Source organism: Dromiciops gliroides, chromosome 2 (assembly GCF_019393635.1).
Source record: "Dromiciops gliroides isolate mDroGli1 chromosome 2, mDroGli1.pri, whole genome shotgun sequence".
Classification (NCBI taxonomy): Eukaryota; Metazoa; Chordata; class Mammalia; order Microbiotheria; family Microbiotheriidae; genus Dromiciops; species Dromiciops gliroides.
In genome coordinates this window covers 23,081,048-23,096,060 of record NC_057862.1, presented here as the reverse complement: position 1 = coordinate 23,096,060, position 15,013 = coordinate 23,081,048, and the positions used below count along the sequence as shown (strand labels likewise).

At 42.0% G+C, this 15,013-nt stretch overlaps 1 protein-coding gene across 8 annotated transcripts in view; it reads left to right on the top strand.

The window, feature by feature from the left end:
- RHOBTB1 (Rho related BTB domain containing 1) overlaps nucleotides 1–15,013 on the top strand; it is a 176,343-nt gene that overhangs the window by 101,780 nt on the left and 59,550 nt on the right. Inside the window, exon 1 of one of the 8 annotated variants that reach the window (XM_043985838.1) lies at nucleotides 6,556–6,817. The exons of 6 other annotated variants lie outside the window; for them this stretch is intronic. The gene's annotated coding sequence lies outside the window, so the exon portion shown is untranslated. Of the gene's footprint in view, nucleotides 1–6,555; nucleotides 6,818–10,545; nucleotides 11,048–15,013 lie in introns of those variants that run through there. One more of the 8 variants, XM_043985839.1, reaches the window with a different exon arrangement.

The window sequence follows — 15,013 nt, the reverse complement described above, 5'->3', positions numbered from 1 at the left end:
TACAAATGAGGAAACTGAAGCAGACCAAGATTAGGTTAAGTGATTTGCCAATGCAATATTCACACTCGGGTCTTCCTTGGCCCAATCCAGTGCCCCATCCAGTCCACCGCCCAGCTGCTTCATATAAGCACAGAAATCAGGGAGGAGGCTTTACATATCTTCAATGTATCCTTAAAATCCAGAGTTGGCGTTCAAGGAAACAAGTACAAATCCCATTTCTATTACATGCTAACTTTATCATCTCTCTCTGTAGCCCCACCTTCTTCCTCATAAAAGGACAGAATATTGGGCTGGAATGCCTTCTGGCCTCCATCTCGCTCCATGGTCTGTCCTCTGGATTCAGATGTCCTGAAACCAAAGCTCGAGTCTATTTGGAAAATGTGCAACCACTAGCAAACTTAGAGGTTGTTTCTCTCGAGAGCCAAGTTTTCCAGTTTATTTTATTCAGTATTTCCCCTGCTTCTTTGCAGTTGTCTAAGACAAGATTTGAACCCACATCTTTCTGACTCTGGGTCCCATAGGCTTTCTCTCCACTGACCCATCCTGCCTCCCAAGGAAGCACATTGCATTAAAAAGAGGACCAGACTCTGAGTCAGAGGATCTGGGGTCGATTTGGTCTCTGTCATTCATTAACTGTGCTCTTAGGCAAGTCACTTCCCTTCTTTCTAGGCTTCACTTTCCTCCTTTGCAAAATGAAGAGGCTGGACCACATGACCTGTAAGGTCTCCTAATGTTGTAAGTTGATGATTCTGATTATGGTTCTGAGAAAATCAAATCGATTCTGATTTCAATTCCAATCACAGCAGTTCTGTTTATGTAAATGTGAACTCTCTTCATTATTAATTCCACATGCTCTGTGAAATAGAGATGTAATCAATAAATGGATAGAGAGCTAGTCATTCTTCCCATTCAGAAGAATGTGAATAATTGTCATTGTTCAGTCATTTAAGCCGTGTCCAAGTTTTTGTGAACCCATTTGGGGTTTTCTTGACAAAGGGACCAGAGTGGCTTGCCATTTCCTTCTCCAGCTCATCTTACAGATGAGGAAACTGAGGCAAACAGGGTAAAGTGACTTGCCCAGGATCACTCAGCTTCCTGATTCCAGGCCCAGCACTCGATTCAGGAAGCCATGTAGATTCCCTCAGAATGGGAACACTAGCCTTGAAAGATGACTCCATGTCTGTTTTTCTAAAGGGATTCTTGCACATTTCTTCATGGGTTCAAATAGGGACCTCTTGTGGGTGGCTTACGGTAATCATAGGAGTACTGGCTGAGGGGTCAGGGGACCCTGGTTTTGGGGAGGCTTTGGAGCAATTGTCGTTGCCTCTCTGGGCCAATATTGTAGACAGAGAGTAGAGAATCCTGGGAGTCGAGGAATGGCCCCACATGGCAGGAATGGGAGTAATGGGTAAAAAGTTAGATTGTGGCCTATGGTGAAGAAGATGTTCCTAATCATGAGAGCTACCCCCGTGTGGAATGGGCTGCCTTTGGAGAAGGTAATGAAGTCTCCAAGCAAAGGCTGGAAAAGGAATCCTTTTCAGGTATGGATAGGACGAGATACTCTCTTCCAAGTCTGAGATTCTTTTATTCTGTGAGATAAGTCTAGAAAGTGATTTTGGAGCCCAATTGTCCATCCAATCTGTCCTCCCCTTCACTCCCCTTTACTTCCCAATTTTTGCCTATTGACACCCTCTGATCCTTCAAGGTCCAGCACAGATGCCCAACAACAGCTCTGGGAAGCCTTCCTTAATGTCCCCAAATGAAAGGGATTTCTCCATCCTCTGATTTCATAGCATTTCATATTCTTATGTGCACAAAGATAGCGACACCTCAACAGACATTTTCCACGTCCCTGCTGAAGGCCTAGAGCATTGTGGAAGGTGTTAGGGGGCAGCCATAGTTTACATAAGACAAGGCCCCTGCTCTCAAGGAGCTTACTTTGCAGGGTTATGAGCTGTGTCTACATTACCCATTGTCCCATGATACATTCATTAGAGACAAAGCAAAGCACCATGAGGTCTGACGGGAAAAGTCATTACCAATGGGGGTGGAGGGGGGTGGGGGAGGATCCGGGAGAAGTTCATAGAGAGGATGGTCCCTGAGTTGCACATCCAGCAATGAGTCAGAGTTCAATGGGCAGAGGGATCCAGAGAGGACACTCTAGACTCAGGGTAAAGGCTGGTCAAAGTCAGTGAGGCATGAGAGCACAGCCTGGTCAGTGGACAAAGAGGACGCTAGCCTGGCTGAAGCGTAATGCAAGTGGGGGGGGAGGGGCGGAATAGGAGGTTGGAAAGGTAGGATGGTACCAGGTTTGTGGAACAACAACAATAATAACAATAATAATTGGCATTTCTCTTAAAGTTTGAAAAGCACTTTATATATATTATCTCCTTTGAGGCTCCTGACAACCCTAGAAGGGAGATGCTATTATTATTATTATTATTATTATTATTATTATTATTATTATTATCCCCGTTTTAAAAATAAGATAAGTGAAGCTGGCAGAGGTTTAACTGACTTGCCCAGCGCCACCCAGTTAGGAAGTATCTGAGGCTGGATTTGAACTCAGATCTTCTCGACTCCAGTCCCGGTGCTCTGTGCACTGTGGCAATGGAAGGCCTTAGATGTCAAATAGGGGAGTTGGTACTTTACATAGGAGACCATAGAGAGCCACTGGAGATTTCTGAAAATGAATGGCATGGTTTCTTTTTTTAATAAATATTTTTCAAATTGAATTGAATAAATAATAAAGTTTATACTTACAACAAAATGAAGACCAGATCAGAAAAGGGCAGTGATGATCGTAGTGTGATTTGATGGCACCATAGACCAACACTGCAGTGTCTGAAGGAGGACAGAGATTTCAGCTGAAATTCAGCAAATGAATTCCATTTGGGACCTGAGGGAATTTCAACTACCAGTGGGACTGAGGGGGTTAGCCCTGGGGACCTGAAGGTTAGAAGAGAAAGGTCAGGACTAGAGACAAAGTGAGGGAGTTGTCTGCATGGATATGGTCAATGAAGCCATGATGATGAATGAGGTTCCCAAAGCAACACCTTTAGAAAGGGAAAAAAATGGTATAAAGGACCCCGTTAGAGGTTTTGTGGCGGGGGGGGGGGTGTATGGAAATACATGTGTACATACATATTTATTCCTGCATATATAACATACATACCCCAGTCTCGAGCCTTTACTTTCTCTTCTGTGTCTATGTCTGTGTACACACATGTATGGTACTACTATAATTCTTATTTCCAAAACACAAATGCAACAGATTCATTAAGGAACATTTTGAGCATAACTCAAATTTTGAGTTTGCTTATACTTAAACTATTTCTTTTGAGAGAAACAAGAGAGAGAACACAGGAAAAAATACCACATTTATTGTCTGTCTTCTGCGGCACTAGGAGCTGTGGTTGGAAGGGGGCTGGGCTGAGCCGATCCCTTCCCCCACCTTCTTCTGGGACTTGTAGGCCATTGAGCCTCTAGCCTCCGGTTCAGCTCATGGGAAGCAGGGTGTTAGCTCAACAGCAGCCTTTATTATAGTATTTATTTATTTCTTGACTATTTAAAATGCATAAAACTGTCCTACTGTTTTAATTAGGTTGCTGTCTTTTTTTATGCGTCGCTGATGAAATTTTTGAGCATTGTGCTCCTAACCCCATTTCCCCCATAAATCCTATGGTTTTTATTGCTCAATTTTGCATTGTATGGTGCTTTTGTGTTGGGTTATAGCAGAACTGACTGCATATGTAATTTCAACTCAAATAGTTCACAATTATTCAACATTCTTTGGTTAAAGGGAATAAAATATAATTAGTCCCAACTTAGAAAAGTGGAAGAAATGCTCAATGCAGTTATTATGGCAAATACAATGTAACAATTATTTATTTTAAAAAAACAAAACTAAAAATAATCCATTGATAGATCTAAATTCACAAAGAAAATTCTAAGCTCTTGGTAAAAGCCTTTCTATCTCATCTTCTCTAAATCATTCAGCACATCCAATAGTTATTTAGTAAATGCTATGGGGCTATGGGGAGATGAGAGTGTTACCTGCCCTCCAGCTGCTTACCATCTAGTAAGGCTGGAGAGGTTCTAATATAAATTAGAAGACAACTGAATATCTTGTAATGTCTTAAAATCATACCATCTTAGCTTTGATACTGTAAGGAGATGAAAAATTTTTGGAAGTGAGTCTATCAGAACTAAGTGTAAACAGGGATTGTAAATCTCCTTGAGTCAAAGCCATTGGGTGAAAGACCAGCTCATACCCAGAGAAACTGTTGAGGAAAGCAGCTATATCAGAACAGGCATGAGATTCCAAATGGATCCAAAAGGTTGGGGCAAGAAAGGACCAAGGAGATGACTGAGCAGTGGCCAAGAATATCCTGGAGGGAGAAGGGAAATATTGAGTGAGCAGAGTCATTGGTTCAGAGAAGAAAGGGAAGTCTCAAGAACTGACCTCAGTTTTTTTCCCAACTTCCACAGACGATATAATTTCATCTGCTGTTTCATTAGCCAAACATTTCTAGTAACTGTCTTTCGACTCCACCACAAAGGGGCCAGGGACTTACCAGAGATAGTTATAAATGTAAGGTTGGGCAATGAGCCCAAACTCTACTTAGGTATAAGAAAAAAATTTAAATGCAGGTTTAGAGCACTTGCAAACTCAAAACTATTTATCTAAAATAAACTTCCCATCAAAGGGATACCCATCAATTGGGGAATGGCTAAACAAACTGTGGTATGTGATTGTAATGGGATATTATTGTGTTATAAGAAATAACAAGCAGGATGATTTCAGAAAGGCCTGGAAAGACTTGTATGAACTGATGTATAGTGAAATGAGCAGAACCAGGAGAACATTGTGCACAGTGACAGCAATACTGTTTGATGAAGAACTGTGAATGACTTAACTATTGTCAGCAATACAATGATCCAAGACAATCCCAAAGGACTAATATCTACCCCCAAAGAAAGAACTGATATTGATGGGACACAGACTGAAGCGTGCTAGTTTTCACTTTCCTTTTTTTTTTCATTTGAGTCTTCTTATACAAAATGACTAATATGGTCATGTTTTACATAATCGCACATGTATAACCTATATCTGATGGCTTACTGCCTCAGGGAAGGGGGAGGGAAGGGAAGAAGGGATAGAATTTGGAACTCAAAACTTTCAATACAAATGTTTATTATTTTTTAAAAAATAAACTTAAAAAATCAAATCAAATAAACTTCCTAAAACTGATAGAAGAGAAAGACAGAGGGACCTTAAGGGCCATTATATTGCCTTAGAATGAGTTGATTTTTGCCACAGAGCCTTCTAGTTAGAATGGGAGGTTCACCTGTGTTCTAAATTTGTGTTCAAATCTCTGAATCCTACCGCATGCATGGCAACCACCTTGGGAACAGTCACACTCCTAGCTCCTGGCAGAAGGCATTGTACAGAGGAAGCATTTATTAAACTTCTCATTGGTTTGCCATCTCTGAAGTCATAGGGAGGGAGATGCAGGGAACTGACTGGTATAGGAACCAGAAACATGGAAATTTCTGGAAATTAAAGGATAAGGTTGACAGACAAGAGGGAGGAGGCTGATCTAGAGGAGAGGCAGCCTGCTGCAAGAGGGAGTAGGTCCAACGTGGGAATAATAGTCTTGTCTACCTTGTAGGGCTGTTTGGAGAAGCCAATGAAAAGAACACAAATAAAACTCTTGGCAGACTTTAAAAGAGCCGTTATCGGAGATAACTATTAGTACTCTGATGAACAGTGGAACCGAAAAGGAGGCACCTAATTTCTTCTTCTTGCTGTTGCTCAGTCCTCATTTCAGTTTGTGGACTCTTCTGGTTGCCCTTCCCATTGTATGGAGACCAACAGAATAAAACAAAACAAAACACTTCTTCAGAGTTAAAGTTCAATCCCTGAGTTCTCTTTTCCTCCTCTAGCTCACCCTTAAACAAACAAACAAACAAACAAACAAACAACTGTGGTCTCCCAGGTGTTGTTTTTCCCTAAGTCTCAGGGGAAAAGAGGTTTTCCCATCCTGAGACCATTTCTTCATCTTTTCCAACAGTTCTGCTAAAAGCTGAGACTCTGCCTCCTTTGTCTGCCCTCTTGTCCAGAGATACTTTCTCACTCACAGCCATCCCCTTCACTTGGCTGAGAAATCTGGAGATGGCAGATCCCTTGACTGAGCCAGATACTGCACTCTAATGCTCACGTTGCATAACTGGTAAATCTTTAAACTGGATCATTTGATGGTCATTGGGCCGGAACCTCATTTTCACCAGGGGGTCTCTCTGAGGCTCGAGAAGCCAGTCTAGTGGACGTCACCAGGGACCATCTCCAAGGCCAGTTCTCCAACGTTCTGTAGATTTATTTTCCAGGTATGGATTTTCTAAGCCTGTCTCATCGATATGTACCATTGCTAGGTTAATATTAACTTAGAATAATGGAAAGAACATTGGACTTAGCCTCGCTTCCAATTCGACTTCTGCTTTTTAAAGCCTGGATGGTCTTGGATGTTTTATTCATTCAAGAAATACTTATGAAGTGTGTACTGTGTACCAGGCAGTATGCAAAAAGGAAGAGACAGAGGGGAGAGACAGAGGGGAGAGGGAGACAGACAGACGGTCAGACTATTTAAGGAGCTTTTATTCTACTGGGGAGAAACAGTATGTAAATGGAGAAGTAAATGCAATACATACACTCTCTACAGTAGACAGGGAGTATTAACTAGGCAGATCAGGAGGGACCTCATGCACGTGGTCCCCATGGAGCTGAGGACCCAGGAGGAGAACCCAGGAGGCGGAGGTGAGTGGGGGTGCAAGTGGGATACGAGGAAGAGGAACAGCAAGTCGTTTGGTTAACATATAGGGTGTCTTAGGGGGAGTCATGTGGAATCACGTAGTGTGATGGGTTGGTCCGTTTTCTCCCCTTTAAAATAAGGATGTTTAAGTAACTAGATAATCTCGCGTGTTAAATCCTGAGATTCAGTGACTCCCAGGGGAAAACTGACAGTTTCAAATTTTTGCTATTTGATTTATCAACTCACCTGTTCTTAATAAATTGTAGTGCTTTGGATGCTGGTGTGTGATTGGCAAAGAGACAGAGACAGAGAGACGGAGAGTGTGTGCCAGTGGTCTTGTCATCGGATCCCTCCTCTGATGCTCACTACTTGTGTTACCTTGGGCAGTTTATTTCTCCCCCGGTCCTTAGTTTCTTCATCTGTAAAATGAGGGTTTGGATTATATAACCTTTGAAGTTCTTCCAGCTTAACCTCTATGAACCTGTGACCTCTTGACGGTCCTTTCCAATCCAGCCCTTAACCAATTTATGCTCATCTCTAGGGGAAAAAAAGCACATTTCAGATCTTGGGATATTTCCCACGGGAGCTTTACTTCATCTATACCTTTTGATATCTCGTTGAAATTCCTTATGTTATGTCAGTTATCTCCTCTCAACATTGATCATAACTCGCACATTATAACCATAAGAGCTAAAGGAATCTATCTCCCTTTCATACAGTCAAGAACGGGATGGAATGCATTGGAGAAGCATTTATGAATCACTGTGTTCCAAGAATTCTGCTCAAGTGTGCACTGGGCATGCAAAAACTAAAGTAACACCAGTCCCTGCTCTCAGAGAGCTCATGTTCTGAGTGGGGGCGATGGCCTATCTCAGGAAGTCCAGCAACAGAGTGACTGGTGAGGCCGAGGGAATGTGAAGGTGCAGCAACAGGGACATCAGACAGGACCAGTCCAATAGTTCTTTTTTTTTTAATTTTTTTTTTTGGTTGGTTTTGTTTGGGTTTTTTTGCGGGGCAATGGGGGTTAAGTGACTTGCCCAAGGTCACACAGCTAGTAAGTGTCAAGTGTCTGAGGCCGGATTTGAACTCAGGAACTCCTGAATCCAGGGCCGGTGCTTTATCCACTGCGCCACCTAGCCGCCCCCCCCCCCAATAGTTCTTAGGGAACATGGTTGGAAAGAGGAAATCTGGTGGTCTCTCTCTCCTGGTAGACAAGGTATAGGTTAGGGCTGGGATGGGAAGACAGGAGGGGACAAAGGTTTCTTACAGTGGTCTATTGGACATTTCTACAATCCTTTCTGGCCTTGTTTTTCCCCTTATTGATGTCCTTAAAACTGAATTGTATAATATTGAGTCAAAATATTTTTAGTTGACAACCATTGGTCTTTGTAATATACTCAGAGACTTTGGGTCCAAACAGGGCTGTAGTTAGCACTATTCAGTCACGAAAATCATTTAATTTGGGCAAACCAGGGTTGCGAGTAACTGCAGAGACAAATTCAGACCAAATATATGGAGGGAAAATTTTTTTTAAATCCTAAGAATTAGAGATATTGCATCTGAGTTAAGATCTCACTTCTATTACTTTCTACCTGTGTGACCTTGGGTAACTCATTTATTTCTCTCTAACTCTCAGATTTAACTATATGATGAAAGGCTTGTACGAGATAGCCTTTACATTCCTTTCCAGCACTAAATCGGTGGGGAGAAGCGGTGGAGGTGGGGGGGGGGGACACAGAGGTTAAATTCTCTGACCCTTTGTTTGCTGTTTTCTTCAGGTAAGGATTGTATCAGTTGTCCTCTGAAGGTCCTTCCAACTCTGGGATTCTGGGATAAGACTTTAAATCCCCACTTCTATGTGGATTCTCCTCAAGTAGATAGAATAATGTATATTTTCCTCAGAGCTCTTGGGAGCTATCTCTAAATAGCAAAAATAGAAAATTGAGTCCTGTGGGAAGGGCCTGACTTAGATGTGTGCGACTAAGTTTTTGAAAAGCAGGTTTGGTGAATGGACTGAACTTTGTGAATTTATGCTTTTAAAAGATTTCCTCCTCATTGGGGAATATTTCTTAAATGCCTCATTGAGCATAATGTATTGGGCACAGAACAGAACAATTTAGACAAGACTACAAAGGCCTCTGGGAGGCCAGAATTGTGCCTTAGGTGCAGGGCATGCTGATCTGGATAAAGGTGAGGAGAGACAGACAAGATAGACTGGGAACACATAAAACCTGGAGGTCTTCATTAAGTCCTCATACAGTTTTTAACTAACACCTGAGATTGTCAGAGCAGTGAATAAAAGTCTCTGAAGGACTGACTTGAGGGTGGAGAGAATGTTTTTCCCCTCCTGCTGTGGGCTCCCATTGTGCCATCCATTTGGAAGTTATCGTATTATCTACATAGGTCACCGTGTCCCTTTCTTGTAGATTCTGAAATCAGAACAAATGTTGAATGACGTCTAATGTCATAATTTTAAATGTGATAGAGTCACAGGTTCCCAACCATGAAAGGGACCTCAGAAACCAGATCTGAAGGAGAATCCCCTTTATAAAAGTACCAAACCAGTGGTCAGCCATTCAGCCTTAGTATGGGGACCACCAGTGAAAGGAATCCCACTTCTTTCTGAAGCGATGCCTTCCCCTCCTGGATAGCTTTCGTTACTAGAAACTTGTAGCTCATCTCAATTCTTAGTCTGCCTCCTGGCAACTTCCACTCATTGTTCTTGGTTCTACCCTCTGGAGACAAGCAGAAATAGGACTGTCTTTCAAGTACTTGAGGGGAGTTGTTATGCTTCCTTAAGTCTTCTCTTCTCCAGGATCGAGATCCCCAGTTCCTTCCAACAACTTTTAAATCTCATGATTCCACGCCTCAGTCATCCTGGTTGCTCACCTCCAGATGTTGTCCAGTTACTTAGCGCGCTTCCCTAACGTGGCATCCAGCACTGATCTCAACACTTCTGATCGGGTCCGACCATCATGGGGCTACCACTTCCTTCTGTCTGGGGTAATGGATCACTGGAGACTGGATCATTTAGTGTAGCTTTTAGCTTTGTTCTGTTGTTGACTCATTGAGCTTGGGGCCATGAAGATCTCCACCTCTTTTTCATATGAATTGCTGTCCAGCCATCCCCCATCTTCTAAGTGTGAAGGTGATTTTTTTAAACCCAAGTATAATAAGACTTTATCCCTATAGATTTTGTTGCATCGATTTCTTACCAAGAGGACTACTGTGAAGTCTCTTTGGATCTTGACTCGGTTATCCAATGTGGCATTCAGATATGTTGAGAGTATAAACTGTTTGTGCTATCTTTGCTTCCTCAGTGCCTAGCCAAGTACCTAACACATAATAAGTACTTAATAAATATTTGTCGATTTGATAAGTAGCATATTAGTTATCCCTCCCAGCCCCGTTGTCATCAGGGTATTTGATAAGCATAAGTCTCTGCCTTCATTCAAGCTGTTGTAGGTGTTAAATAACAGAGGACAAGAACAGGCCCCTTTAATAATTTTAAAGTAATTAATGAAATGCTGCATACCTAGGTGGTAGGTATAATAGAAACACAGTCAGAAATCCCCACCCAGTTGATGGAGAAGCTCTTCTTGGCTGCTTATGCCGAAAGCACATACCCTTTTCCTTGTGACTTTCTAGCCTTTCAGACAATGTTTGGGGGGTGGAGAGGAAATTACTATGGAGCTTATACCATAGGACCCTCCTTGCACCTCAACATTTGAGGTCTTCCTTGTGGTAACTCCCTTCCTCAGAGCTGAGATGGGGACTTGTTGCCTATACTACCACTCACAAACTCTCAGCAGTCATCTGACCCAAGGGAAGGCTAGAGACCCCTTACCTAAGTTACTAAAAATGTATTAACATACACGGATTTTATGAAGCACAGATGTAATCCATGACAGAAGGGACCCTGGACAGCACATGTGTTCTTACCAGCAAAAAGAATCAGAGGAAGACAGCACCATAGAAGTGAAGTGACCCAATAGTCCACAAGGGGGCAGTATGTAGAGGGTATTGACACACCTGTGGAAGGGGATCCTTGACCTTGGCTCATGACAGACTTCAGGAGGCCATCCAAAAGAAGTGAAGAAACGAGGACCTCGCCAGAGTGATAGAAATAAGAAGACCATACATCGACACTCTCAGTCTGTATTATTAAAAGAATAATGAAGGAGCTGATAGTCCCACTATGCTGGTCAATCCCATCTGGAGTATGGGGTTCTGTGGTGAGTGCCATGCTTTTCAGGGAAACTGACTTAATGGGGGCAGTTTCAGAGGCATTTGGCCAGTATGGAGTTGGAACTTGAAACCATGTCTATTTCAAGATCAGTCATAGCAAGTGGAATGTTTCGGTTGAATTTAGCCAAATCCAGGTATGTATTGAGTACCCATCCAGTATGAACCTTTGTGCTTTAGCTGCCTTTGGATTTTTAAAGGGCAGCCAGGAGGGAAAGAGACTTGATGTAATCCGAGACTACCCGTGTGGTGGTGCTGTATTGTCTTTAAGAACAATGGCTTTGGAATCAGGAGCTGGGTTTGAAGACCTAGGTCTACCTGTATAACCCACGTTAAGTCACTTGTCTCTCTGAGCATGAGTCTTCACTTACAAAATGAAGAGGGTTGCGCGAAAAGATTTATAAAGTCCTTTCTCACTCTAAATTTTAAAATCTCTCATCCATTAAGTTACAGGAAGCAAATTTTGGCTTGCTGTAAAGAAGAACTTCCTAAAAAGCAGAGCTAGTTAATGGAGCAAAGGGATCTCAAAAGGCATAAACTAAAATTTTTGTTTACTCTTGTCTGACACTTTGTGACCCATTTTGGTATTTTCTTGGCAAAGCTGCTGGAATGGTTTGCTGTTTCCTTCTCCAGCTCATATTACAGATGAGGAAACTGAGGTAAACAGGGTAAGGTGATTTTCCCAAGGTCACACAGCTAATAAGTGTCCAAGTCCTTATTTGAACTCAGGTCTTTCTAATTCCAGGTCCGGAACTCTATCCATTGATATCATCTAGCTGCCCTGAGCTAAAATTGCTGGTGTCACTTAGAGTCAGGCTGAATGCCCACTTCTGGACACTTTGAAGAGATAACATCAGAAGTCTTCTCCAGCTCTAAGTCTAATATGAAACAGGAAGGGGGATGACAAAGATACGTGAAATGGAACAGAGCTTTCCACATTTGTATAATCTCTATTTCCTTGTAATTTATAGTCTTAGAAAGTTTCCTTAGGCACCTAATAAATTACTAAAAAATACCTACTGTTTGCCAGGCATAAGCAAGCAAAATAGTACCTTGCCTCTAAAGGGCTTATGTTTGTTTTGTTTTGTTTTGTTTTGTTTTGTTTTGTTTTGTTTTTTTGCGGGGCAATGGGGGTTAAGTGACTTGCCCAGGGTCACACAGCTAGTAAGTATCAAGTGTCTGAGGCCGGATTTGAACTCAGGTACTCCTGAATCCAGGGCTGGTGCTTTATCCACTGTACCACCTAGCCACCCCCGGGCTTGTGTTTTAATAAAGGAAAACAGCACAGAAAGGGAAACTAAAATTGAGGCAGCTAGGTGGCATAGTGGATAGAGCACCAGCACTGGAGTCAGAAAGACCTGAGTTCAAATCCAGCCTTAGCCACTTATTAGCTGTATGACCCTGGGCAAGTCACTTAACCCTATTTGCCTCAGTTTCCTCATCTGTAATATGAACTAGAGAAGGAAATGGCAAACCATTCTAGTATCTTTGCCAAGAAAACCCTAAATAGGGTCTTAGAGAGTTGGCCATGACTGAATAACTGAACAACAAAAGTTGGAAAAGGGAAAGAACAGGGCTCCCACATGGGCGTTAGTGAGGAGACCCAAATCTAGACAGGATCACATCAAAGCTCACCAGAGCCCAGGCTCCCAGGTACAAAGTTGGAACTCTATAAATGCTGATTAGCCCCTTTTCTGACAACTCAGTGTCTTGAAGAATTGCCTGGTTCAATGACTTGCTCTGGGTCACTTAGCCAGTATTTGTCAAAATCTAGACTTGAACTCAGGTCTTCCTAGCAGCCCATTAACCAACTATGAACCCCTGCCTCAGTATCATTTCCCTCTCTCTTTTCCAAAAGAATTCTCAGTCCATTTTTATTATCATTCATAATCCTTCGATAATGAGGTATTACAAATGAAGTCCTCTCAGCTCCTCCGTGGGTAAAAGAGACTCCTGAGTTTAAGTCCCAGCTATTTCTCCCACCTTTTTGTCCTCCTTTGCAGAACTCCTTTTTTTCCTCAGAAAAGGTGGCACTTAAGTGGTTTTTACCAGCTCTGTTCTTTGGACTTGGATACCTGCAAGGCTCTTCCTCCAAGAGTTGTTTGCTCCTCTGTGCTGGTGAGAGGCAATTGTTTTCCCCTCAGCTAGCCCATCCCACCCGGTTCCTTTTCTGCTCTGGAACTATTTCTAGGCCTTCTGAGCTTCCTGACATGGGCATGAATAAAATATGAGACCATTTCTCCCAATTCCTGTGGAGCTAAACCCAGTCATTAAGAAACCAAATGGGTACACCACCCTCCCTTCCCATCCGCTGCAGGGCCATTGTTCAATAAAAACCTTCCAGGTTTGGTTATGCATGGAGTCTGCCAATAAGAGAACGTTTGTCAATTCCCTTTACTCAGTTTATGCTTTGTATCCATCCCTTGTTATTTTATCCATGTTTTTGAAGACTAAGTGACTTCCTACTGTTCATTTCATCTTTGTTACCAAGAAAACAAGGACCTTAAACAAAGCTTGGAAACTCTATAATAATCCTGAAATTCAAGAATTCTGATTTCTAACTCAAAATTCTGCTAAGTAGTATCCTATTGGTCAACTATTTCTAAGCCATTTGGGGGTATATTTTTGAAATTTAAACCAAAATTATAATTTTGTTTCAACTCTAGCGTGATTCATTTTAGTAGTCAAGAACCACCTTCTACCTGAAATCTTTCCTATTCTCCCACTGATAATCCCCTTTCTTATACTTAGCTCTCTTCTGTGTATTTCTTCTCCTATTTATTCATTACATACCTCTGTGTGCATATTGTCTCCCTATCAGAATGTACACTCCTCTCCAGAGTGGGGGTCATTGCAATTTTTGTTGCCTCTATGCACAGTGCCTACCTAGCCCAATGCCTGACACATTGTTGGATCGGTATAAATATTATTGATTGGGGCAGCTAGGTGGCACAATGGATAGAGCACCAGCCCTGGATTCAGGAGGATCTGAGTTCAAATCCGGCCTCAGACCCTTGATACTTATTAGCTGTGTGACCCTAGGCAAGTCACTTAACCCCAATTGCCTCACCGATAAATAAATAAATAAATGTCATTGGTTGATTTTGATTCATTGAACATTTATTGAACAGCTGCTGCTATTTGTAAATCTTGGCCTATGTGACCCTCTCAGTGACTCAGAGAACTCTCCAAGAGTAAGATACCTCATTGTTAGCTCCCTAACTCAATGAAATCGCAAGTCCAGGGTCTCCTTTCCCACCTCTCCACCAAATCTTAAATAATTTCATCTTTTTATTTATAGTTTTGGGTTCCAAAATTTATTCCTCCTTCTCTCCCTTCCTTCCTCCCTCCCTGAGGTGGTAAGCAATCAGATGTGGATTATACATGTACAAGTATGTAAAACATTACCTTATTAGTCATTTTGTATAAGAAAACTTGAATAAAAGAAAAAAAAAAGAAAGTGGAAAATAGCCTGCTTCAGTCTGTGTTCAGTCAATATCAGTTCTTTCTTTGGAGGTGGATAGTATGTTTCATCAATAGTCCTTTGGGATTTTCTTGGATCATTGTATTGCTGAGAATAGTTAAGTCAATCAAATAGTATTCCTGTCTCTGTGCACAATGTTCTCTTGGTCCTGCTCACTTCACTGTGCATCAGTTCATTCAACAATCATTTTAAAGGGCCTTTTCTTCATTTTAAAAACAGCCTTCAGTGTGAATGAGTTTGTAGGACACTTTCTGTGAGTCCCTTTTTACTGGGGGAAAAATAACCCACCACCAGGAAAGGGGAAGGAAGGCAGAGAGAGCCTGGCAGTCCTAGAAATCTCCTGGCTGCTTCACCCCTTTGCCACACAGGAGCTGAGTTCATTTAGGGAGTCATGCCAGGGGTCAGCAAATAAATAACAGCCTAGAGCCTGTTTTTGTATGACCAAGGATTTAAAATAATTTTATCTATCAAT